This window comes from Phyllostomus discolor, chromosome 15, assembly GCF_004126475.2.
Source record: "Phyllostomus discolor isolate MPI-MPIP mPhyDis1 chromosome 15, mPhyDis1.pri.v3, whole genome shotgun sequence".
NCBI classification, from domain to species: domain Eukaryota; kingdom Metazoa; phylum Chordata; class Mammalia; order Chiroptera; family Phyllostomidae; genus Phyllostomus; species Phyllostomus discolor.
In genome coordinates, this window is record NC_040917.2 from 3,106,003 (window position 1) to 3,131,955 (window position 25,953).

Sequence of the window (25,953 nt, forward strand, 5' to 3'; positions counted from 1 at the left end):
TGAAGTCCAGGTGCATGTTGTTAGTACCTGTAAGAATTGATACAACTAACCATTCCGTAGCTTCAAGGCAGGGGAGGGCAGGATGCGTGGAAGTCGTGAAACACGTGCCATGTGTCTCGTTCACCAGAAGGTCATGGTCAGTTCTCCCAGCTGGCCTCACAGGTCACCCCACCTTCTCTCAGGTATGAATGACAACTCCATTCAGAATGAATTTTCTCTGAACAAATTGTTCTCCACTATGTTTTTCAAAATGTAATTGAACAAATAAAGGAGAATTTCTCATTTTAAAATAAAATTAAAAGTACATGGGTTATAGAAAAACCTTATCAGTGACCAGACAGCAAAAAGAAAGAAAAAAGAAAAGAAGAGAAAAGGAAAGAAAAGGAAAGAAAGGAGGGAGGGAGGAGGAAAAGAAGACGGCTGGCAGATACCACAAAAACACCACGTTGGGGACCCGTCAGAAGCCTTTGCAGATTTCAGAGAAGCAATCGGTCACAGACACATGCACTTCCTCATGTTTCACTTTCAACTTACAGACCTCAGGTGGTCTCAAAAATTACAGGCTGTTTATGACAATGCATTTTCCTGGGAAATGCTTTTACATGGAGAAAGCCGAAAGCTCTGTTACATTCTCCCTGAGCAGGGCTGGGCTGGAGCAGGCTGGGTGCAGGGTGTGTGTTTCTAGTGGGCCCTGAACAGGCTGTTGGGGTCTTTGCTGCAGTGAAACACCTGTAGTCCCGGCAACTGGGCGGAAGTGGCAAACTGTCTTATTTCCTCGCCAGGAACCCAGCTTCTCGCCAGTTCTTCTCTCCTCCTCACTTTGAAACAGGAGTCACTACAGTGCTGCCTCATTCCGCTTTCTGAATAATCTCAAGTACATCCTGTAAACACTGTGATTTCATTTACAAATGCTATTAACTAGATCCCTAGGAGGAGGGGCGTGGAATGGGGGAGAGGCGTAGCCTCACGGGATGAATGGATGCGCACAGCGTGGTATGTTCACACATCGGGATACGCGCCTCAAAGAGGAAGGAAACCCTGGTTTGTGCTGCAACACAGATGAAACTTAAGGACGTTAAGCTGAGTAAAATCAGCCAGTCACAAAGAAGACAAACATGTGTAATTCCACTTATATGAGGTACCCAGAGAAGTCATATTTATCGACAGGCAGTAGAAGGGTGGTTGCCAGGGGCTGGGAGGAGGGGATGGAGAGTTGGTGACCCAGGGGAAAACAGGTTTCACGCACAACCCTGTGACTGTATTTCACACAACTGAGCTGTACGCATAGGTATGGTTAAGGTGATAAATTAATACTATGTGTTTTTTGCCACAACAAAAATAATTTTAAAATGTATATGTATTCCAATAGCTAAGCACACACACGGCCTTTGGGAGTGCACATGCTCCAGTCCCCGTCTGTCCCTACACACTGTCCTGCTCTGTCCCCAGGCTGCGGCCGAGCAGCAGTAGTGACCAGCGCTGTCTGTGCCAGACGTTTTCCTGGGCCCCTTATGCCCTGCACTGGCTCTGAGGGTCCCTCATTTCCCCAGCCTCTGGAAAGGAACCTTATTCCAGCAAAATCTCCAAACAACTGACTCAACCTGGGGGAACACGTGATCTCCTTATAAGACACCACAGAGCATCCAGGACTTGGAAGCCACGCCCATGTCTGGTGAAGGTGACCTGAACCAGGAATCAATTGCACTCAGTGTCAGGGGCATGAGGTGAAGCTGGTGATCGTGCTCAAAGGTATTCCAATTTCTGAGGAAAGTGAGATGTGTAAAAATGCAACAAATTCAGAAACACAGTAAGACAAAACATATTCTGGTTCCTCCTCTGCGATTCTTACAAGATGTTAGAAATAATATGAATTACTCTGGTGGTCCCTGGGCTTCACTAGGACATCAAGTTCCTCTCTCTGAACTCATTCCCAACAGACAGAGGACTTGGGTTAACCAGAGGGGAAGAAAACGGCGCCCACGGCCCTTAGGGCACTCAACAGGAAGAGGAAACACAGCCCACCTGCTCGGCTTCTCTCAGGGAATACCGCCTTCTTAAAGGGATGAGTGCTCCTCGCTATGGGGAATATTCGTTTAAAGTCTGTTTTCATAAAAGGAGAAATGTAACCACAAAAGTGATACCCTAATTGGAAAAGCAAACACAAAAACAAAAACTTGAGTCTCTTTCAAATAACCCTCACTCTAGGACACACGAGGCTTAGCTTTTCACCATACTGACATTTCCCTTGTGGTGGAAGGCACAGCTTCTCCCACCACAGAGTCCGTCTCCGGAAACTCTGGAGCCGGGCCTTCTGGTCCGAGGGTAATGTCGGGGAAAACTGTCAGCTGGGTAAGATGAATACTTCCATTCAACAGACAGTTTTTGAATACCAAAATTTAATATATGCCAAGTATTGCTGTTTTAAGTGATAATAATAATAATAACAGAGATGAAAATTATGGCCCTAACATAAATTATGGCAGAGGAATAAGACAATACACAACAAAGCCAGTAAAAAGTAAATTGCGTCACATTCCCGAAAGTAAAAAACATAGCAAAATACAAAACGGAGAATAGGGAGGCTGGGTGCAGGGAGGAAGAGGGAGGGCGGCTCCCTCCCTCCAGGCGGACCGGAAGAGACTCAGTGCTGAGCGCTGCAGGCCTGGGGCTAGCCTGAGCCGTGGCTGGGAGCACGTGTGCGCACGCGCACTAGGACAGCCAAGAGCTGCAGCGGTGGCAGAGGAGATGGGCACCCAAACCTTGCGGCGTCCAGGACACTGTGATGCTGGCCAAGGCTGAGTGGAAGGGGCGCAGGGCAGGGCAGAGGGAGGAAGGTCCTGAGCGCTGGCTTTTCCACAAGAATCGCTTTGGTTGCTCTGCTGAGACCAAACAGAAACGGGGTGAGGAGTAGGAAGATCAAGCAGTTCTCCCCCTTACCAAAAATAGTTGTGTATGGACAAAAAACTAACTCCTGATGAATTACCAGGGAACGTTAGCATGAGTTGCCTTTCCACGTGCTGATAATCTGGGTCGTCCTGGTACAAGAAGCACTAGACCCGGAGGCCAGAGATCCCAGCCAACCTCCTGCGCTGACTGACCAACTAGGGGCCTTTCTGGGTCCCTAGTGATGGGGACCCAGTGTGGAAACAGGCTCCAGATGACAGAGTTACAGGGAAAGAGCTGTATGAGAAATTTAAAGAAGGAAAAGAGAAACACACGTACAAAATGGGGATTTCAACTTAGAGACATGCTCCCAGCCAAACTGAAATTCTTAGACGAGAACAGGGCAGTTGCAGAGAGGAGACAGAGGGCTGGGGGCCGGAGAGCCAGCTGGAGGCTGCACCAGCAGGAGCGGCTCCCAGCAGAACCACCAGAGGGGACAAAAGGACGGTTTGTGGTGCCGGTACTGCATTGTTAATGAGATTACGTATGCATGGTGTAATTAGTTTTTAATATAGGCTGTGCACATTTAGTGTGATATTCTTATCCCAATGACTCTTTCCTGTGCAGTAAAATCAGTAAAGGAAGGAGATGACTGAGGGAAGAGAGGGTCCCAGGACAGCCAGGGAACCAGGGCCAGTGTCCCACCAGAGTGACTTTCTGTGGACTCTCTCTTTGGCTCCATGTCTCTATGCTACTGACCTGCATCTCCTGTCCTTGGTTGCACCCCAGGGAGGCTCCCAGCGAAGCTGCCTGTTTAGCACATCAGCAGAGAGTGGGGCAGAAAGAAGCCGGGCTTAGGGAAAGGGAAGTGGCAGTAGGTGAGGCTCTCCTAGAGAAGAAAGGGCACGCATTCACAGAGGGATCGAAGTCATCGCTGACACGGAAGGGCTACGTGTAAAGTGCACCAGCTCATGTCTGTCTCTTTGAAATGTTACGTGGAATCCATAGCAACTTGATTTTATTTGTTCTCTGAAATAAAACTGATCCCTTTGAAGGAAATTCCAAACAGCACAGGTGTATATAGCACATGTCTCAGATCACCCATTAAGAAAAGCTGGCATTCACTGCTACTACTGACTTCGCTGACCCCCAGGGGACATCTTTCTGTGTAAACAATGTGCAAAATCCAGTAATCCCTGAGAACAAAGCCATGCTATATTAAGGGCCTAATGCCAAAAGCTGTCATTTAAATAAAATGGCTTAAAAAAGCAGTGGAGACAAACACAAGTTTATGAACTTGCTCACGGCTAATGATCGCTAATTATGACAGACACTGGCTGGAAACGTGTATTGCCCTGATGCAAGTTGATACCGAATTAGGAGAATCTCATTCAGCATGACCTTCACCAGTATTACATTTTTTAACAATAATTTACTGACATGCAGCCTAGGGGTACAGTAAGTTTTTCGGTTTCAGACAGAAAATTAGCGCTGCTATCCACCTAAGTGCTTCAGAAAGAAGACTGGATTTGCAGAAAACGTGTACATTAGAATCATTTCTCCATCTCATCAAAGTTGCCCAGGAATTTGTCAGCAGCCACCATGCAAATCCTGGCTCACTGTCACATTAGCGGGGGAACAATCCCCCAGGACCTCAACTATGAGGCCTAGCCAGCAGCTCACAGGAGTTGCAGGCAGAGAAGGGCACCACCATACCGTTAGGTCAAACCCCAGGTAAGGCAGGGAGCACTGCCACTGTCCTCCAGGAGGCCTGCACAGGTAACTCAGACATTTGATGTGACTCCCTCAGTGTGGCGATTGGAGGGGTAGCTGGTCACTGATAGATGCACTGGCTGAGCTGGGACTTGAACAGAGGAGTCACAGCAGTCAGTTCTGCTCCAATGCATTGGCCAGTATCCAAAGGTTGAATTCCAGTGGGAAGAGAAATGCACATGCCCAATGCCCACACATCTGTGTGCATTTACTAATGGCTACAGTGATTCCTTTTGAGAGCAAAGGAACTGGAGCTTTGACCACTTCCACTCAGGGACCTCGCCGATGGGGCAGGGGCTGCCCTGACAGGGTGAGAGAGAGAAAATCAGATTGTCAAAGAAGCTCAAAGTGGTGTCCACTGCACAGAGAGGTGCCATGGGGGTGGTACTGTAGGAGCAAGGGACAGCTGGTGCTGACTTTGCTCTTGCCCAACCATCACCAAGCAGGCTGGTGTCCACAGGGGTTTAGGCATCAGTATTGCCAGACTGCTCTATGATGCCCCGGGCTGCCTGGGGCTCTGGACCAGCACAGTCACGTGCCCCAAGTGGGCCTTGTGCATTCAATGCCACGCCTCTTCAATCTGCAGGCTCTCGTCCTTTAGTTCCGAGAAATGCTTTTGCATTGTTTCATTGTTAAGATTGTTTCCTGCACTCTTCTTTGCACTGAATTTCCAGAAGGTTTATACTGAGCCCCACCCTGCATGTGTCTGCTCCTCTCTGCACCCCATTCTTGCCATCCACGGGGACAGCTGCAGCCCTGTGGGGACACCTGATGGGGTGGCTGTGCCCGGCTCTGAGGTTCATTACCGGGGAACCCCCTTCAGCACTGACGTGAACCAGCATCTCCCTGCCTCGGCTGATTAGTGATGAAGGTGGTGGTGATACGTTCTGCCCTCTCTCAAGTATTGCTTTTCTTCTTTATTAGATTCAGGACTCATCCCAGGAAGAAGAGTTGACTTTTTAAACCCCAAAAGATAAAATCACTTTCCCACGGCACAGGTATGACAAAATGAATGAAACTACTAAGCTACTGCCAATACATAAATGCATTTCCTAACGATTTGCATTATCACTGTATTTTTATTAGTCTAAACTAATCACAAAGACCCTTTCAAGAGTTTCTTTAGCAGCCATCTGAACTATCATCATATGATGAGCTAAGTGGGGGATGTGTGGGATGAGTCACTTGGGTCAGCAAAGGTCTGTAGGAGAGAATCTGTATCTTGAAATTTCCCCACGCCTTTACGCGCCCTTTCACCTAGTAAGCACTGTTTACCATTTAGGAAAACATTCCCGTGAGGCTGCACGTGTGTACCCACATCTTAGAGAGATCAAGCTGCCGCTCACAGAAGGAAACAACACTCTCACTGTCACAGGGCGAACAGGTGACAGGACTGCCATGTGCACCTACCTATGCAAACACACAGTGTATACATGCTCCGGTATCAGAGACACTGTGAACACAAACGCCGAGCCAGTGCACTCTGCTTCTCCAGTTACGTCCCAGTGCAGCCTTCCTGTCTGCCAAGGGCGCAGAATGGAAAGACCCGACCACCTGGAGCAGCAGACACTGGGAGCCGGGCACACGGAGGAGAGACCTGCTGAGTTTCAGTTGCTCTCATTTTCTTCAGCAGGAGCTCCTCTGGGGACTTGGACCCCAGACCTCCCAGCGAGTAGAGACCGTGCCCCTGTTCTCCCTCAGGGATACTTATTAAGCTGGTATCCAGAAGAAGTGCATGATCCAGGAGAATGTGCCCTTTTTGGGTCCTGGGAAAGAGGGCAGGACGGGGGCCAGGCCCAGGAGAGAGGAGAGAGGGGAGGGCGGTGGGTGGGAAGTATGGGTTCCTAGTTTGCCCTTCTCTCCATTGTCCATGGGCTGGGAGGGGAGGGGGTGCTTTTCTTAGAATATGTTCTTCCAGTCATTCTGAGATAAAGATCTCAGTTTAATTCTATATGAACTTGGTACATCGCTGCTGAGAATTTTTAGTCAATCATTGCAAATACACTCACATCCAGCATATTACCTGTGTTTGTCATTAGTGAAAGGAATCATATCTGTTATCAGGAAAAGGCTGCAATTTGTGGCAACCTTTCTTTTGGGGTCACTTCTCTGCCATTGGACCTCCCATCCCCACAGCTGTGGGAGCCTGGGGGTGCTGGAGGACCCCCAATTCCGTGCTGAATTGTAAACATCTCTCCATGAGAGTGGGGTCAAGGGAGAGCAAGGAACTTCCTAAGCTCCCTTCAAACTCACCTTCCAAGGAGAAGCCTTCACTTCCCAAAGGGAACCAGTGTCCCATCCTACCTGACAGAAATAAGGATAAAAAGCCAAAACTATCCTGGGTTCAAAGAATTCTTCAAAGGTGAAAGTCACACACAGAAGAACTTGAATCAAAGGAACCACAGTCAGGCGTCTAAGTGGAGATGAACACGTCACACAGAAGATACAATGTGCTGTCATCACTCCAGCCTCCCTCTCCGTTGGCAGGTGCACTGGAGCCATGTAGGGACTAACATGCCTTCCCTACCTGTCCTTACTGTGACAGACTGCTGGACCTGGGCCATTCCCTTAAGCTGACTGGCCTTGCGGCAGAGTCAATGCCATGGCCTCAGGATTCTCAAGGTCTGCAATTTGGCCCGCCCTGTACAGGGGCTGCCGGATTCTCTCGCGGTCTTTTACCATGCACCGTTCTCTCAGCTGGACGTACTACAAAGCAAAGCCAGGGCAGAGCTGTTATTTTATCTTTTTAACTTCTTTACCATGATAATGAAGTGCCTGCACTGGAGGAAAATTATCACCAGAAAACATGGTTACTCATCTAACCATGGAACGTTAAAAATACCCGGGAGCAAGCAGTCAGACCTACTTCTCGTACACGTGCCACAGACAACTTAGGCACGATGTTTAAATAAACCTTGTAAAACAAATTTCTAGTGAGTTAAATCAATTTTACTAAAACTTTTAAAACTGGGTTCCTACGACATTTAATCAGCACAGAATGACAGGGCTCTGCAGCGTGACTGGAGGACCTGAGAACAGATGAAGTATTTGGGGTTTAAAGGGATTTGGGCACCAAGCTATGTTCTCACCCAAAATACCTGCTGCCCTGCACTATCACAGCTCTGGTAGCTTTGACTAGTTATATATACCTATAAGCTCCAGTTAACACCCACCTTCCAAACTGTTCCTCAACCTGCACGAGATTTAAAGCTGCTTGAGGGAACTCCCCGTTCTAGAGGATAATTAGTGTCCCCCAGAGATATCCTAACCCCTGGAGTCTGCGGATGTTACGTTCTTTGGAAAAAGGGTCTTTGTAGATGCCAGTAAGTTGAGATCCTGCCATGGGGAGACGACCCTAGACTCTCCGGGTGGGCCCTGACGTGTCACACATGTGAGAGACAGGCAAAGGAGGGATGATCTCCGTCGAAGAGGAGGCAATGGGAAGACGGAAAGCAAGACAGGAGGACGTGGCAGCCACACCTCAAGGCAGGCAGTGGCCACAGAAGCTGAAGAGTCCGGACAGTTTTCCCCGGGAGCCCCAGAGATTGCGGCCCCGACAACGTCTTCCTTTCAGACTCTGTCCTACAGAACTGTGAGAGAATTAGTTTCTGTTGCTTAAGCCACGGAGTTTGTGGTTGGTTTTCCAGCTGTAATAGGAAACCAGCACACAGCATTTGATTTTTGTGCCCTCAACCCAAACCTAATTTGGAACCAAGGAGAATCTTACGCAAACAGAAGCATATCTTTTAGAAAGTGTTTAAACATATTTCTGGCCTAGCTGTGTCTCTGTAATGACTGTGGCGCAAGATAAGGCAAAAATTCCAATGAAAATATATTTGGTTACTTAAAAATATGTATCTTAATAAATATGGTTCTTATAAATATATATCTAACATACGGGGGTGAGTAAAAGTAGGCAAACAGTTGTGAGTACACAAAACACAGAGTTTATTCTTGTGTTATTATTATTATGTTATTTGTGTTACTACTGTAAACTACTTATGCACACCCCTGTATGTGTGTGTGTGTGTATACTATATAGAAAATGGTTTTAAGTACTTAAGTAATATTTTAAATGGAATAAAGAATTAAGTTCTCTGTATCACTAAGGAAAATGGAAATCTTTTTCTTTTTTGCCATTTTTTTATGCGCTGAGAACACTTACAATCCACTCTCTTAGTAAATTCCAAGTGCACAACACAGCACTACTACCTACATCGAAGACTCTAATATTAGGACATATTAGAATATGGTCTAATGCTGTACATTAGACCATATTCATCCTATTAACTGAAAACTTACACCTTCCAACCCATATCTCCCCACCTTCCCACTCTGAGACCTGGTAAGGAATCTTTTTCTTTGTGGGACTTTATAAAGAGATTATATTTAAATTCCTTAGAATGCCTTTAAAAAGATAGTCCTACCTATAAGGCAATTAAAATGTTTTCCAGGTTTCCTCTAGATGTATTTCTATAGTTTGTATTTTCATGTTTCCCTCTTCTATTTTGGATCTTGTCTCCCTTGGGATTCCAACTACATTTATACCAGCCCTGTTCTTTCCTTATTTAGAACAATTAAGTGCAGTTTTATAAAATGTTATCTATATTCTGCTTTACATTAGGTCTCTGGATGATTTTCTCAATGTTTAGATAAAATCTTCATTATTCTATGAAACTTACTCTGAGGGTTGAGTTCCATACAGTACACTTTTGATGAACGGCATAAGCAGAAATGTGTTTCCTCCTTTCTCTATTCTATTCCAAATTTTTCTTCCTGGGAAAATTTCTAAATGACTGCAGTTAGAAATGTATGCATTATTTCATTATAATGTCCCCAAAATGGTTAAGAATTGAGCTTTTAAAAATCACTTTTTGCCATTGAATTTTTATAGAAGTCTGTGACAGGAAAGTCAGCATGCTTTTTGCACCATTTCCTGTCCTTGTTCCAGAGCTCATGGAAAAGAGGAAGCTTTAGATAAACCAGCTGCTGGATTTCCTAGAATAGCAAATTACTCTCGCACTCCTATTTGATGTGAGCTTGCCACGCTTTTTTTTTTCCCATCAGGATTTCCTCATTTTTCATAACTATTTGTTTCCACTCTAAATTAGTTTCCTACAAATAGCCTTTTGTCAAATGTGCCGTTCCATAAATACTCCCCACTTCTTTATACCCACTCCCCTCTTATTAAAAACTAAAACTATGCAACTATTTCACTGAAACTTTGCCTCCCCACCCCCTTGCCTTGACAGAGATCGCTGCTACAGGATGGAGAAACAAAGTTCTGTGGGCCTACTTGGGATTCTTCATGATTACTGAATTATATTTTTATGTGTTTTGGATATTAAAAGTAACAAAAATGAAAAGGTAACTCGTATCGCTAGGGTACTACAAAAGCAGCATAAAAACAATTCAAATCTCATTTTTTTAGCTTAAGCCATTCTCATGTCATCTCTGTTTTCTTATTTTTCCAAATTATTTTAATGACATTCAGATGACTACTAAGTTACCTATCTGAGAAATTTTAACAATTTTATGCATACCCCAAGCCAACCTCATCTTCTTGATTTGAGGTAAGCATGTCTGTGATGATCTCCTCATTCTCAGAAACCAAAAAAATATTCCTAATTTTGATTCTATAAGCTAAGACAGAGTTTGGTCCCAGATGGATCTCCCCAGGGTCACTTATCCTTGTAGGTCCACAGCAGCCTCAGAATAAAGAAAACACTGCCCTTCTGAAGACAGCAGCAGGTGTCTGAGGCTGCAGGCATTTCCAGAAGATAATATAAGTCCATCTGTGCAAATTATGATGGTGCGGTTATATTAACGGCACAATAAAAGCTGTGCTAAAACTTCCAACAGCAACTTACTGTCTCGTTGCCCATGTGAGTGATGGATCCCAGGCTCTTCTGTTTCACTACCTGTGAAACTTCCCTTTACACAGTTAAACAAATACTCGAGTCTGTTGCAGTCTTCTAAAGGAATGACACTTGTTTCTTTTACAAATGCTCTGAGCAGAATACTAATACCCAGAATCTACAGAGAAAGTTCGGCATGGAGACTCAGGAGCCTGGATGACAGACACAAACCCTTGGCTGTTGTGACATCGCACAGTGTTGGGCTGTGGCAACAGCCAGACCTGGGTATAGATTTCAATCTCATAACTTATTACTTCCATGAACTATAATGTCTCAGATGCTGTATGTTCATCCGAAAAAAAAAAAACACCCTTCTATTTGGGTTATCATGAGGATAAATGACTCAAATGTAAACATGAAAATGAAAAGCAATGAGGATGGTCCCCTCTTCCTTTACCCTTTATGTCCAGAAGTCACCAGATACATGTGACTTCTAATTAGAAAGGTTTTCCAACTCCAAAATGTTTTGGTGCCATTAACAAACACTAAGATGAAGATGAGAACAGTCGGTCAGATGCTGCGCGCCGAACTGGCTGAACAACTGTGTGCTGGGCTGCGGAGGCTGCGTTGGAGCCACGCCAGGTTGGTGGGAGGGAAAGTGGGTGTTCTGGGGTATGGCCACTATAGGTTAACAGACAAAAATTTGGAAAATAAGTTTTTGACTGAGAAGTTCTACTTATGCAATATATAGTAGTCAATCCCCATGGATTTATTCCTTAATTTGGTAAATATTTAGTGTCCACTGCACAGCAAGCACTATTGTTGGGTCTGAGGACGGAGCTGATTGTACACAGGCTGAGTGTGTTCACTGTGCCCATGCCACTCACACTCTGATGCGTGATGTGTGATAAACAAGTTCCTGAGGGCTTCAGAAAAGGTGCACATAGGAAGGAACCACATGTGCAGGTCTGTCTGATAGTGACTACTGGCCTCCCACATGCTCAGCAGGTAGAAACCCCTGAGAGAGAGGCCATTTCCCCTGAATCCTGGCCAAAATGGAAGAGACAGATAGAGTATGAGAGGGGGCATAGCAGCCAGTGAGGTCAACGGAGGCAGCCAGCGTGGTAGAAAAAAGGTGAAGAGGAAGGGAAAGGAAAGGGTGAACAGGAGCAGGCTGTGGCCAGAGGGAAGGAGCCTGGGATCGACTCAGGTGTTCTGAAAGCCCCTGAGGTCTGCAGCCACATGATGCCCACAGGTGTGGCATGGGAAGAGTCGGGAGAACTGTGGACCCACAGTAGTCCAGGCAGGACCGGGCAGAAGCCCGGGGCCGGGGGAGCAACAAGGAAGAGGGCAGACTCAGATTTGGAAGACTGAGTCAATAAAGCTAACTGATGGATCAAAAGTGGAGAATGAGAAAAGGAGAGAAGACCAGGCTTTCGCCTCAGTCTTCCGGGAAAGAAGCACCACCTGCAATGGGCGGAGGGGCAGAGGAGGAGCGTGTCAGTTGGGAACCACCCACTGGGTGTTCAGGTGAAGTCACCATCCAGGTTGTAAGGATCTGGTCTTCAGAGAAGGAAGGGGATTCAGCGGAAGACCCAGATGCAATCAGAGATTTCCACATGAGGATGTCAGAACCAAGTTACGGACAGAAGGGATGAAAACAAACTGCATGGTTTACCATAAAATGTGGTAAATTACGGTACTTCCATACCACATAATGTTCTTTACCCCTTAGTTACCTTTTAAAATAATATTTACCGTGATGGAAAAAATGGGAATTAATTGCTATACTATCAAGAGGAAAAAGGTATGAGAAATGAAACATACCTGTATTAATATATGTAAATTTTAAAAGTCAAGAATGTAAAAATATTTCAAGAGGGATCCTGGAATTTTTAGCGTTAAGATTAGAGGTATTTGTATTACTTTTTGTGTTTTCTTTGTATTTTCAAAATTATAAAATATTTAAAAATTATCATAAAAATAAATAGCATTAGAAACAGCTTATGGGTTACAATAAAACAGCTAGCTTATGAGTTACAACAAGAAATGGTTTAACAATATTTAATTTCCCAGCATTATTGTAAATTTATTAACAGAAATGGAAATGTTGATATATTTTCTAACTAATGGGCTTGTATAGTGGTACTGTTTAATGTTTTTTTACAAAACAAGAAATTCCTCAGTATGTTTTTTCTCCTGTTCTTTATATACATAAATTTTAGTCCCAGAGAATTTTGCATACAGATGCTGTACTTCACCAATTGTGCCTTTTTATTATGCGTAAGTGGCATATTGTCCATCTATCACTCTTAAATTTACTTGGCAAAAAGGCAACATGGCACCCACTGCAGTTAACTCCAAAACGAATGGACTAGGGCCCTGGAGTGTTGTGCTTCCCCTCACTGGCTGGCTGGATGCCACACCAGACAGGGCCCGCTCTGCGAGAACCAGGCTGCACTGACAACAGGGGGCAGTGTGGAGAAGGTGCATTCCAGTCATCGGAAGGGTGTTGTAGCGACCTGTAGTTATGGAATAAATGCAAGATTTCCCTTTTCAAATACACATCTCCTGACCATCCAATGAAAGGTAACAATGTACTTAATTCAAGCACAATAAATGTTGATTAGCTCCCTGCTAATCAAGTTAAATCAATTGCTGTGCTCCCTCTTGATATTATGAAAGAAGTGGTATATTTCAAAGCATCAGCTTCTTGTAATTTGGTGATAAAAGTTGATGCAGTACTTAAACTACATCAGTTTGATCAAAACAAAAGCCAGTTGCTGGCATCCAATTAAATATTGTAAAATATGTTATTTTACAATAAGGAAGCAACCAGAAAAAAGTGTGTTCTATAACGGTATTCAAAGTCAAGGTTAAGCTGAAACTCAAGGTTTGATTTTAAATGCAAGTGTTAAGTAAGCATCAAGCCTATATTAGAACATTCCTTTAGGAAATACCCCAGTCCAGAGCACCACTGGTTATCAATGGCTTTCTACAGACTGACTATTGGAGACTTCTCCCAGGTTATAAAGCTCACAGACTTAGAGGAAGGAAGTCAAAGTGATGGCAAAGGCTGCTGTGTTACACTTGAGTCCAGGAAGAACTGTACCAGTGGTACTTTGGGTAGGAAGGGATAAGGAAGAGTAACTCAGTGGAGGAGGACGGGTAAATGTCTTAGATGTTTCTAGGGCAACAATTCACTCAGCCCATACCTACTGAGCCTCCTCCAAGTGCCAGGCACACTGATAGGTTCCATCTGGGTTACAAAGGAGAACTGGCAATGCATATGCAAGAGACACTCAGAGTCCAATCAGCGGTAGGAGGATGGACACACAGACAGTTCCATAAGCAGTAAGGAATGGCTGACTTGGGTGGCTTAGAGAACTACATGAGGAAAAAACTGTGACTGACATTTTTAAGGACGTGTAGACATTTTTCAGGCATCATAGAAGGTGAAGGCATTGTAGGCAAAGAGGGAGCATGGGCTAGGCCACTGGCCCAGTGACACAGAAGACACCAGCCTGCTTCAGAGGTGAGAGCGGTGGCTGATTTCAAATGTAGAGGGTGCGCTAGCATACACTGGTGAAGATCCTGAAATCAGATACTGGGGGGACTTTTCTTCTCCTTCAAGTGTGTCTGGCTTGTAGTCTCAAGACAAGAGGAGTATGGCTATGGGAGATACTTACACAAGGAGTAAAGTGTTCAAAGTTGTGTGTTGGGAAAAACCCTAGTGCCAAGGACAATGACATAGCTGAAGGGAGTCCCGCTGGAGACAGACCAGTAAATTGTTCACTGCAAAGGTCAGGTATAGCCCACAGGGCCAAGGAGCCCTCGTGGCAAGGGCCAAGGGGTATTTCACAGGTTATTGGGCAATAGGGTTGGTCAGTAGGATTGACCAATCTGGACTGGTCACTAGTTTCAATTAAAGAGTAAAGGGAACTTAGAAAATGACTCAGAAATTCTAATGGCCAACTATATGGTGGCAACTGCCATTAGCTATGATAGGGTTAAAGGAGTCACTGAATAAATTGACATTTGGACTTACAAACGTGTGTTGCTTTTAGAATGCCACTAATGCATCACTTCGCACAACACTGCGTGAGGGCTTCCTTCCGAGATCACGATACTAAGTGCTGGCTCTGCAGGCAGAGATGCTGAGAACCTAAGGAGCTGTCCAAACCAACAGAAAATGGAAATGAAGATTTGGGAAAATGTCTAAATTACAAAGGACAAATGAAGACAACAGGGTGGAGGAATAAGGGATCATATTAATAATAATGTTTTTCTAACTTGGACTATGACCTTCCACAGAAAGAACCACATTTTACCATGTAACCTAGCTGATACGTAGATGAAATAACAGCTTTGTAAAAAAAAACAGTTTTATTGTAGTTCATTTTAAAAGGCTGGTGGCAATCTACTAAAATGACTTTTTAACTGAGTCGAAGGTCACCGTGAAGCATGAACAGCATTGACAGAGAACTTCAAAAGCAGACTTTATCCGGAAGCCACTGAACAAAGACCTCTGGGTGTCCAAAGCATCTTAACAGAGCCGCCTTTCCCCACAGCAGACGGAGGAGGCTGAATGACGCAAGACGGCTTCGAATTAAGTAGCTTTTCCTTACTCTGCACTGCTCTCAGCGTCTCCTAGCCCCAAGCATGAATAAAAGAATGAGATTAAAATTCATGATCTAGTTCCTCTTTCTGAAATTAAGAAAAAAAAACTTTATTAACACATTCTAAGCTTGTAGTTGATCTTTCAGTTAATAAGCAGGAACATCATTCAGTCCCACTAACATCAGTTTCCTCCCCTGCACCTTCTTTGTGTTAATTTCCCACTTAGAGCTAATAACAAACCTGAAATAAACTAACAACCTGAAACTCTTTATAATAATATTTATTCCTTGCCTTAGACTTATTGTTTCTATCTTGCAAGTTATTTTATGTGCCTCCTCCTTGAGGAAGCCTCTGACATTACTATAATCTGTTTAATGAATTTTTAACAGGCTTTTATTGGGAGGATCAGCCACTGAAATGCATCTTTAATTACTGTATTTTATTACCGTGCTACACTTTGCAGGTGTTGGCACTAAGCAGGGGGACCCATTGATAATCAATTACTTCATTGTCAATTTCTACTTTGGCAGAAATGTCTTTATTTTGCCCCTACATGGAGAACCAAGGAAAGGCACAATTCGCTTTGAAGTTGATTCACACCCCTCCGCACTGCAGTCTCCGCGCCACAGTCAGAAGGTCCATCAACATTATCCTTTAACTACACTTTTTAACCGAGATTTGTTTACAGGATTAAATTAAAAAGAAACCATCCAGACTGACTATAAAATCTCTTGTGCGTGGAGCACTGGTTTTTACATCGATGGCATGAACGTTGAGTGATCTTGATCTAGAAAAGTCAGCAAATCCTGTGTTCAGATAACCTCAGAATTGGGGAATTTTCTAACATGAAACCGGGTTTATGAAAAGGAAATACTTTTAAATGAATGCATAGTTTCAGTGGGTTTCACCTGTCCTAAGAGGAATAGGCTACTTTAACACTGCAATCTAAGTAAATGGAGTTAATTTATTTTTTCATTTTTTGTCTTTCTCCTAAAGAATTTTTATGAAATACAATGTAATACATAGCCAATGGTTTCAATTCCAGCTTTGAGTTGAGGTTGAACTTTACTTAAAATTTATAATTTTCTCTTATTATGCTATATTTGTCTTCAAAAATACTGAATTTTTATTAAATGCTCTTTTAAATTTTTATTTTTTTCAGTCGCCGTTGACATTCAATGCTATATTCGTTCCAGGTGTATAGCACAGCGGGCAGACATTTACAGTCGCCCCCCAGTGGCCACCCAGAGCACGAGCTGCCTGTCACGGCCCTGGGGGCTGCCACACTGATGGGGGCCCATAAATACGCACTGAGAGAATAAATAGATACCTGAGTTTCCCAGCTTCGAATATTTGACTTATGCAATTTAAAACATGGTTTTCTTTTTAGATAATTTAATTCTGTCAAATTTTAAATGATACTATATATTTACAAATATTCATAATACTATAATTATCTTCATTATTAAAAAAACAGGTGTTAAGCCCTGGCTGGCGTAGCTCAGTGGATTGAGCCCGGGCTGCGAATCAAAGTGTCGCAGGTTCGATTCCCAGTCAGGGTACATGCCTGGGTTGCAGGCCACGGCCCCCAGCAACCGCACATTGACCTTTCTCTCTCTCTCTCTTTCTCCCTCCCTTCCCTCTCTAAAATAAAATAAAATAAAATAAAATATTTTTAAAAATTATAATAACAATAAAAAATAAAGCAGGTGTTAAAACAACTGTTTTTTTAAAACGTATCTCTGCATCCGAGACTGATTTGTTAATGAAGCTTCTGCTTTCCTTGCTTGGGTAAGTAGATCAGTTGGGTGCACGCCTTAGGGACAGAAAACACTGGTGTTATCTGTCCATAGCGGCTGAAAAGCCAGAGTTAATGAGAGTCTTCGTCTGGCAGCATCACCCATGATCACATGTGTTCAACAATAAAGCTAGTTTTCTAATTCCATGTATGAAATAGCTCGCGCCTGTACATTTGCACGTCTGCCCTAGTAACGAGGCTGTCACAAACCTGGCTGTGTAAACACGCATGTACATCGGCAGTGGCCACGGCGCGTGATCCACTGCCTCCTTTGAGGAAAGGAGCCGGTAACGCCTGCCTCGCACAGCAGCCTTGCAGACTTAGTGAGGCTGTGGCCCGGCCCCCACTGCAGCTGCTAGCGCAGTAAGCGAGAAGCCACGATTTTCATGATTACATTGCAACATTCAACTCTAAGTTCCTGAGCCAAACAGGAATTCAGAAAATAATTAACAAGATACTCTCATCTTTAAAGAGGTAAAACAGAGAGTTAAAAAGTCATCAGGAAACAACCTGAACTTTTACCAAGTGTTGCCCCTGGGAATAATTTTTTAAATGTCCATTCCTTTCAAGAGTATCTCCTTCTTGCTGTGCTGCTCTACCTCCCTGAGCATATCACAGCTTCAATATTGTGTGTATGCCTCTGTCACTCCCTTCTATTTCTGCTTGCACAACTGGATTAATATTCTTGATACATGATTCATTCAAACATTATCACTTTTTACTTGAACATGTCATTCGAAAAAAGCTCATCATTGAAATTCATCTGCCCTTTCAACCCACTTCCTCCTTTAAAAGAGGCCTTTCTTAACCTAATGCTTTCTCCTGACCTATTTACAGCCTTCTGTGAAGGCCGAAAGGCTTGGATGCCCTGTGTATACATATGTGTGTATGTACATATAATTTTTAAACAGTTTATGATGAATTCAGGTCTCAAGTGTTCAACAAAATTAATTCAAAACATGCATATATAGTAATTATTATAATAAAATGAAATCTAAATAACTATTTTATTTTTTCTTACTAATTTACATGGAAGAAATCACTCCAGTCTCAGTTAATACGAGGTCAATAATTCTCATCACTTTTGACATTGTTCTAAAAATAATATGCTCACTGATAAACTAATAAGGAAGTGAGTAGGGCCAGTTATACATTTTCAAAACTCTTATATTTTGCTAAGAACATTAAAATGTTATAATACACATGGTATGTTAAAAGTTGCTACTTTTAATTTTTCTGGTTATACTTTTTACAGATTTATATGAATAATTTTATGCTAATATTTATATAAAACACATTTAATAGAAATCTGCTGGACGTGGTAAATGCAATTATTTCCTTTTCAATCTGAGGACAAATTATGTTATTTCAATCTTTAGCTTAATCAGAAGCTCCACAGAGAGCTAGATACTGAACATACAAGGCTGAATAAGACATGACGACCCCTGAGAAGCCTGGAGTGTTACTCCAGGATGGATGCTGCTACAGAGAGTTTGTGTCTCCCCAAATTTATGTTAAATCCTCATGCCCATGTGATGATATTCGGAAGTAGGGTCCCCTAGAGGTGATTAGGTCACGAGGGGAGAGCCCACATGAATGGGACTAGTGTCCCTATAAAGAGACCCCACAGAGACACTCGGCCTTCCTACCAGGCAAGGACACAGTGAGAAGAAGGCCTTCCGAGAAGCAAACCCTCCCCACGCCGCAGATCTGCTGCTGCCCTGCTCCGGGACTTCCCAGCCTCCAGAACTGTGAGGACCACATTTCTGTTTTTTTACAAACTACTCAGTCTAGGATGCTCCACCGGCCCCAGCGAACGAAGACAGAAATGTAAACCAATTATTGTAAAAGATGTGGACACAGCCTATCACAGAGGCACACACACAGTACAGAAGTGAAGAAAGAAACAGGGCATTTTAAAAGCAGGATGAAGGAAGTCTACACAGGCAGCAGAGCCTGTAAGATGAGTTTGGAAGGACAAGTCAGAGACAAATGGAGAGGGCCTGCGGGCAGGAGGAGGCCACTCACTGGACAGGGAGAGAGCCGAGGCCTGAAGAGGAGGGAAGGTCGCCCGCAGCCCCTGGCATGGCCGCCTGATCTGCCTCTGCCTCGCTGCATCCTTCCGCAGACGCTCACGGTCACGGCCTCACTGAATCTGCGCATTCTTGAGGTCCCACGGATGAAGACTTCCTCTACCTCTGTCTCCAGACAAGCGTGGACGTCAGTTCCAAACACCCCTTGTCTCCTCCGAACTGCACGGAGACGTGGACTCCTCTTACATTTCAGAGCTACCATTCTCTGAGCCATTAGACTGGCATCAGACCAAATCAGACTCCTTTAGAAGGAGACTTCTAAATCCACAAACAACTTTTACATCACAAATAAATCACGACGTGAAAATTCACAGGGAAAACATGTGAACCCATCTGCACAGCACAGCAGGCACCCCCATGCCAGGACTCTGCTCTTTCTTCTCATTACATCCTAAATCCTGATGTGAGACTCCAAGATGTGAATGCTGACCGAGGGGAAGGACTGCTGACACAGAAGTAGCAAAGCCCTGGCTGCAGGGCAAAGTAAGCACCAGGTCATCTCTCCCTCCCCAGGCCTCCCCACCGCTCCTCCACCCCTGTGCACGGTGTGTGGACTCCTGCCTAGGAAAGCATCTGCAAATCTTTCCCATCAGAAGCCCCCTCCATTACCATGTCTGCCTGTTTCAGGAAACTCTACCAAGGCTAAAGCTATTGCAGAAATAAACAACAGGAATAATCAAAAGGCATGTGCAAAGCTGTGTTCAGAACCATTGTAATCTGAAGTAGAAACCAGGCAGATTAAATTTGCATGTGAAACACACCCAGGGGCTGACCCGCATCCCTGAGACACGGGTTGTTTGAGAGGGTTTACAAGTAACTGCAGGGAAGGAGACTTGGCACTCTGCCCCAGGGACACGCAGTGCAGGCACTTGCTCCTGGCTCAGATTATGGCCACAAGTTATCAGTATTTCCCACCTTGGGAACAAATTGTGACTCATTTGAAAAACACTGCCTGTTACAACCACTGAATCCAGGAAATACAGCCCAAAGGACAATACCTACGTTTATTCATCACAAGAAGGAGTACGAAATCTGATTCAGACCACACGATTCCAAAAGGGAGGCCAGCCCTTCCTCTCCATCACTTTATGACACATTCCACATTCCCTATTTTTGCTTTCTCTCCAGAAAAAAAAAAGTCACTTTAAAGGTGGTAACAGGTCTAATTTTAGAACAAGTTAAACACTGAGCTGATAATATTCTTTGATAGTCCAAAAAAACCAGCCAATAGATTTTGTTATTTTCATTTCTTAAATTAGGATGCCGCATTTCAGTTATGTTTGCACTTTGTAATTTGATTTAAATTATTTGTTTGTCTTTTTTAAAATTCTGGATCTAACAAAACAGCTCAAAATTAGCACATCTATAAAAGTACCCAAAATATAATGCACAGCAAGGACATTTTCACAGTCAGAGAATCTCTCTCTCATTTATGTTATTTTACAAGGACATTCGATAATAACTTGTGACCATATCTTCACTACTCCCAGTGAGGGAGATGGCCACCAGGCCTTGACAGACACTGTGGGGAGCCACCCTCACAAAAGCAGTATGGAATATATTTTAATTTTTCTATTTTATTTCTCAGAAACTGAGATTTCAAAAGTTTCCACCATGAATTGATAAAGGATTTTGAACCTAGGGCTAGATCCTACTTCCAAAATCTGTAGTAGTCATCATAATCCCAACTCATTCAGTGGACATTAATTACCAATCCTGGTTACCCACTGAGCATCCCACAGTGCGCCCAAGCTTCCGACCGTATTAACTCATGTATCCACCAAGCCTTACTATTAGACCCATTTTACAGATGAGCCCACTAAGGCACAACAATGTTAAATAACTTGTCCAATAGGGCAAGGCTGGATAATGATGCCCTGGTTTGCAGCCCCAGCCAGTGTGACTCTAGACAACCTCACCTCAATACTTAAGGATTATGTTACAAATCAGCAAGTGAGTACGAGTTACCTGTTATTAAGGTTTTTATTTCACTAATATGCAAATAATATTCATGTAACAAATCACTAATCATATCTCTGTTTGGAAAACAAATTTTATTGCATTGGCCTAGTTATATAACAAATTGTTTGATTTTAGTGGAAAAGTCTTTCTCAATATGACTAAATATATTTGTTAAGATTTCATTTTTAGTCTTTTATTTTAAACCTGTAGCTGTATTCCATTAGCTAAATGGAATGGTCACATGAGGTGTTAAGAGATTTCCATTAACAAAGAAGATCAATAAATTAATATCTGATTGAATTTCTATATTGTTTCCTTAGTATCCCAAAATTAAACTCTTACATAAAAAGTATTTAGTGCATCTTTTCTCTTCCAACTGTAAAGGTCTAAAAATAAAATCTAATGAGAGAGAAAATACCCTGAAGCTCAGAAGCGGAAACTGAAGTCCTATGGTTGGTGGGGACTGGTGGGCAAGATAAACGTGTGTTTATTCATATTTCATGCCAACATAAGTGTCTCAAATGCAAGGAATTAATTAATCATTAATTAAACTTAAGTATCATTTTATCACTTATTTCTTAGGTGAATCATATGCAAAATATTGAATTGTATGAATGAATTTAAAAATAAAATTATGGTACAAACTTTTTATCAGCTCTCTACTCGTAATATTAGCCAGTCACAGAGAATTCCATCCATTGTTGTAGGGTTTAGAGTTAACTAATAGCTTTTCAATACCATCTCATTTATCTGTACAGTAATCTAATGAACTAACTAGGTAAACTAGAGATTCTTCCACTCATTTTACAGATGGGAAAATGAAGGCCTAGAAATTTAAGGGGTCGGTCACATGTTAAATGTTGGAGCCAAAATGAAAATGAAGGTCTCTGACACTGAGTATAATTTCTTTTTAATGATCCCATAAACACCATGTGTCAATCACCCTATGCTGTTTTTGTAATTGGAAGCATATCAGGTGCCATGCTGGGTAAAACTATGATAATTGAACTGGTTCAAAAAGTTAAATGAAGTTAAACTTTTAGGCTTACATTGACAGATTTGTGTGAACTAAAAAGCTGGAAGAAACTTTCCGGTGACTTTTTTATTCAGTTAAAAGGAAGGTAAAGTTCTATACTTCTGAATTCTGCCTGTAGAGACACAGACGGGATGGGCAAACGTGGCTTACAGCTGTTTGTATGGAAAATAACAGTAATTAATAAATAGTACTGTAAGAATAAGATCTGTGTTTCATGTACTCACAACTGTAAACATACTTTTGCTTCTCCACATGTGTGCAGGTGTGTGTGTATATATATATAAATAATAGGTACATCCTAACCTGTTCTTTTATTTTGTTCAGACTAAATCTGGCCACAATTCATGGCCACAACACAGACACATGTATTTTGTACATTTTCACTATAAATGCAGACTTTTAAAATCTCACTCTGTAACCACGCAAGATGTTGAGTAAAAAGCACCTACCAGGGAAGAGCCTCAGCGGCGAGCATCATGGGGAGAATGGGCACAGCCCCGCCGGTCCGCAGTCCAGTGGCTCTCGGGAGCGGAAGCTGCACCATCACTGGCCGGACCTACACAGACACATGGACATGACAGAGTCAGTCACAAAATGCAACTTCAGAGCATTTGCACAGCAGCATCCTCCCAACTTGTGGCATTGGAAGACAAGGCTGTCTGACAGGCAATGTGACGGAAGGGCCTTCCTGACGCCCCCCTGTGCTCCATGCAGTGAGCAGCAGAGCAGTGGAGATGCACCACAGAGCAAGTCTAGATGGCTGATGAAGACGCCATAACTTCAACAGTAAACTGGGTAACCTTACTGGAGGGTCATCATTTACAAAAAGAAACACAGTGAGCAAAAAGGCAAACTGAACATCCTCTGATATGGAACGTTGCTGCGGGCCTGTGTGCTGAATGTGATCACAAGCCTGTGCACGAAATTCCATTTGGCCTCCGAAGCAAAGATGCAGGGCATCAGAGGCCCTCACTTCTTCAAGACACTGGAGGCTCAGAGCCAGAGGCGAGGCCGGCTGTGAGCCTCCACACCCCTGCTCACACCGCGAGTGCACTTGGGCTCCGCACACCATGACAGCAGACATCAGAGTGGTGGGTTCCCTGGGAAACAGAATGGTGTTCTACTCAGCTTCATACAAAACATGAAGTGGGATCTCATGTTGGAACACAGTCCCAGCACATGTGAACATTAAAGATTTACTGAGTAAATTAACGAATAAAGAGCGATTACAAAAGGAGGAACTGGTGTATATTTTGGTCTCGTCACACTTTTGTTTCACCCATCCTATCACTTACTTACCAAAGTTATCTTCCTGTTTGCCACACAATCTCATGGGGAAAATGCAAAAAACCCCTGAGGTTCAGGCATGTTCACTCAAGAATTACAAACCAGGGAGTGGTCAGTTTAGTTTAGTTCAACTGGAGAGGTTCCTGAGGAATGGCAAAGGTTAGACAACAAAGCAACTGTCTGGAGAAACAGCGATAAACCCCTCCTCACTCTTCTGGACCTGGTATGAGCTTTCTAACAGAATGGACCACTTCCCTGTGGGCGATCCCATGCGGAGCGCTTGCACACACACAGGAGAAAACCGACACGGCCAAGGCCCTTGGTAGAAGGCCATGGCCAGGAGGAACCAGGGGAAGCTGCTCCTGGATGGAGGTCATTAGGGAGGTGGTTCTGCTGTAGAGAAACAGGCAGACAGGGGACCCCAGTGAGTGGACCCTAATTCCCCAAAGAAACGGTGTGACCTCTGCCAATGGCGGGGTGAGCACCTGACCCCTGCCACCTGTTTCTGTGTAGTTTGTGAGCTGAGAATGCTTTCACATTTCAAATCACTGAAAGAAATAGAAAGAACCGTGTGAATTATTTGCAATCCAAATTTCAGACACTATAAATAAAGTTTCACTGGAATACAGCCATAACCATGTGTCTCCATGTTGTCTCTGGCTGCCTCGTGCTGCAAAGACAGAGCCGAGAGGCTGTGACTAACGGTGTGACTCGCAAAGTTTAAAGTGTTCACTATCTGACCCTTTATAGAAATAGTGGGCTGATTTCTGGTCTGGTTCGTTCTCAGTTTGGAGGCGATGGCATGAGAGAAAGGAGGTGCTTTTCAGGCAGATTGGAGGCAGGGGGTGGGACCCACTCCCCTGCAGAGGATGGAGAGCCCCAGTGTTACCATGAAACAGCCAGTCGGAGCACCGGCGAGTCTCCCCCAGAGGCCCAGATGGCGGCAGAGAGACGTTCTTACACTGAGCGTGCTGAAACCTGCAGACATGAATGGATGGGGCCCCAGCGCAATGGAAAGCTCGGAGGATGAATGGATAGGACCCTGAGGCACCAAAATCCAGAGATAATTGGATAGGAAAAATCCCTCCTCCTCCTGTCCCTGTAAGATCTGCAGACTGGAGGAGGAAGATAGAGACGGTCTTTCAGACGGGAGTTAACTGTTCTCCCAGGTTATGCGGCACATGAATCAGCCTCTTCGCTTTTGCATCACAAGTTTGGCTTTTTGTGGTGACAGGCGGCTGAACCTTGGTTTTTGTTTGGTAACACAAGGGCAACCCAACAGCTGCGTTGATGAGATGGGCTTTTCCCAAGAGGGGCACCCGACGGCCGGCTGGGCTCAGCCACACTGGAGGTTGGACTCGATCTGGCACACAGCGCAGGCCAGGGAGGATGGGTAGAGAAAGCCCACCTCTGGGACAAGTGTCCTTTCCCAACGTGATAGGATGGTGTTCTCCTAGAGGGCATCTGCGGGGCTGTGACCCTCCCTGCATGTGCCATCTCTAGAATGACAGACAACCGAGGGAACCAGGCCTCCTGCTAAAGGGCGAAGCAGGAAGCTTACCAGAGCACACAAAACATGCCGTCCGCCTCATGTAATGGCAAACAGCGGCCATATCGAAGACGGATAAACGGAGATGCCACAAAACAACATAAAGCTCACAGGCCACAAAAAAGACTCAGCTAGGCCCCCCACACAGACCATAGCTGGTTTATGGGAGAAGACACTGACGTTTGAGAGTAAAATTTGTTTTGTGCAACATCTGCTTTGTGCTCTCAGGGAAGTTTGAGACAACACAGAACAAATCCCAAAATGTGTCTTCAGAGAAGTTCATTAAGTCCAAATAAATGAGAAGACACATATTTTTTTTCATTTAACTATTAATTGCACCTAAGTGAAGAGGATTGATCATGACTTGGGTCTGAACCCCAGTCCCACCATATTCTTGCTCTTCACATTCAAATTATTCCTATCAGCTCTAACTTAGGGTTATTCTGAGAGCTGTACAGACCAAATGTGCACAGAATGTCCAGCACACTACCCCTCCTACAGGAGGCACACGGTCTGTACCAGCTCCCTGTCTGCTTTCAGCTCCAACCCTTCCCTTCGGCCCCCTCCTGTCCTGCTTCCAGCTCCTCTAGAAGGACTGGTACAGCGATGGCGCAATGGGTCCCAGGCAGGCAGGTCTCCCTGCTCTCACACTTGACCTTGCATCTTCTGTTTTCTCTGAATAGATTCCATCTGTTACTTTTGGTCCCTTCTTTATTTAACAGGTAAGTTGGTATTCATGTGAAAAAACTTTTAATTCAGAAGTAAATTCTGTAACCATCCCTTATCTCTCAGGCAAAAATATCCTGCTGCAACATTTTATGCACAGATCCATGATAATTGATACTGTATCATTAGCCGTCTGCACATGGTCTTCCCAGGAGGCCATGCCTTGATTGACAGGCTATGATTCCAGGATGATCAGATATGGTCTCACGGGGCAGACAGACCTGTGAACACACACACACGCACACACACTCTGCTGCCTGCTCACTGGCCTGGCGGGGCTGGGGGCGCAGTGGCAGCTGCGGCTGTGACTCTTGCTGAGCAGAGAGCACCTCCTTCCTGCCAGTTGCCAGCAGAGACTTCAGAAATGC

At 44.0% G+C, this 25,953-nt stretch overlaps 1 protein-coding gene across 2 annotated transcripts in view; it reads right to left on the reverse strand.

Moving 5' to 3' along the window:
- Positions 1 to 22,579, reverse strand: part of CHRM3 (cholinergic receptor muscarinic 3) — a 314,922-nt gene extending 292,343 nt beyond the window's left edge. For both annotated transcript variants that reach the window (XM_036016187.1, XM_036016186.1), the window contains exon 1: positions 22,473 to 22,579. The gene's annotated coding sequence lies outside the window, so the exon portion shown is untranslated. The remainder of the gene's footprint in view (positions 1 to 22,472) is intronic.
- Positions 22,580 to 25,953: the final 3,374 nt, after the last annotated feature.